The following is a 1,764-nucleotide window of genomic DNA, read 5'->3' as shown; positions in this document are numbered from 1 at the left end:
CTGTTCATTTTCTGAGGTTCACATGAGGCTTAAAATTGTGGAATAAAGGGAAGGTTGCCTGTTGACTCTAGTCACCTTAACAGAAGTGGTAACACACTGAAAGTGACACAAATGACAGTTCTGCCTAGGTCATATCAAATGGACATAAGCCAAAGGTTTAGTCATTCTGAATTGTCACATCTTTTTTTTTTTTAACATCTTTATTGGGGTATAATTGCTTTACAATGGTGTGTTAGTTTCTGCTTTATAACAAAGTGAATCAGTTATACATATACATATGTTCCCATATGTCTTCCCTCTTGCGTCTCCCTCCCTCCCACTCTCCCTATCCCACCCCTCCAGGCTGTCACAAAGCACCGAGCTAATATCCCTGTGCCATGCGGCTGCTTCCCACTAGCTATCTACCTTACTACGTTTGTTAGTGTGTATATGTCCATGACTCTCTCTCGCCCTGTCAAAGCTCACCCTTCCCCCTCCCCATATCCTCAAGTCCGTTCTCCAGTACGTCTGAGTCTTTATTCCTGTCTTACCCCTAGGTTCTTCATGACATTTTTTTTTCTTAAATTCCATATATATGTGTTAGCATACGGTATTTGTCTTTCTCTTTCTGACTTACTTCACTCTGTATGACAGACTCTAGGTCCATCCATCTCATTACAAATAGCTCAATTTCGTTTCTTTTTAAGACTGAGTAATATTCCATTGTATATATGTGCCACATCTTCTTTATCCATTCATCCGATGATGGACACTTAGGTTGTTTCCATCTCCGGGCTATTGTAAATAGAGCTGCAATGAACATTTTGGTACATGACTCTTTTTGAATTTTGGTTTTCTCAGGGTATATGCCCAGTAGTGGGATTGCTGGGTCATATGGTAATTCTATTTGTAGTTTTTTAAGGAACCTCCATACTGTTCTCCATAGTGGCTGAACCAATTCACATTCCCACCAGCAGTGCAAGAGTGTTCCCTTTTCTCCACACCCTCTCCAGCATTTATTGTTTCTAGATTTTTTGATGATGGCCATTCTGACTGGTGTGAGATGATATCTCATTGTAGTTTTGATTTGCATTTCTCTAATGATTAATGATGTTGAGCATTCTTTCATGTGTTTGTTGGCATTCTGTATATCTTCTTTGGAGAAATGTCTATTTAGGTCTTCTGCCCATTTTTGGATTGGGTTGTTTGTTTTTTTGTTATTGAGCTGCACGAGCTGCTTGTAAATTTTGGAGATTAATCCTTTGTCAGTTGCTTCATTTGCAAATATTTTCTCCCATTCTGAAAAATATATGGAACGCTTCACGAATTTGCGTGTCATCCTTGCGCAGGGGCCATGCTAATCTTCTCTGTATCGTTCCAATTTTAGTATATGTGTTGCCGAAGCGAGCACTGTCACATCTTTTTAAGATAGCATGATAATAATGGCCAGCCACCATGCTAAATGCATTATGAATATGATCTCATTTACTCCTCCAACAATCCTAAAACACAGGTGTCATTACTCCAATTTACAGATGAAGAAACTGGGATTTAGAGAAGGTGCTTTATCTAAGATCCATCACCCAGATAGTAAGTAATGGAGCCAGCATTCAAACTCAGGTCTGTCCAACTCCCAGAAAAATGCTCTGAACCATTTTGCCATATTACCTTATGTGAAAGCCAAAGCCACTGAATAGGAAGTAGACCTGTACAGATGGGTCATGAGGTACATAACCAACCAAATCTTCTAAACTTGGCGTAATCTTGACGCATGTGTAGGAGATG

General features: G+C 39.6%; 1 non-coding gene across 1 annotated transcript; it reads right to left on the bottom strand.

Annotated features, from left to right (window-relative positions):
* Positions 1-1,283: 1,283 nt before the first annotated feature.
* Positions 1,284-1,390, bottom strand: LOC115801548 (U6 spliceosomal RNA). The gene has a single exon (XR_004021848.1). It is a non-coding gene; the product is annotated as a U6 spliceosomal RNA (small nuclear RNA).
* Positions 1,391-1,764: the final 374 nt, after the last annotated feature.

The sequence above is a fragment of the Delphinapterus leucas genome, chromosome 16 (genome assembly GCF_059928025.1).
Source record: "Delphinapterus leucas isolate spDelLeu-1000000601 "Yukka" chromosome 16, BTC_Dleu_Yukka2, whole genome shotgun sequence".
Classification (NCBI taxonomy): Eukaryota; Metazoa; Chordata; class Mammalia; order Artiodactyla; family Monodontidae; genus Delphinapterus; species Delphinapterus leucas.
This window is presented reverse-complemented; position numbering and strand designations above follow the sequence as displayed.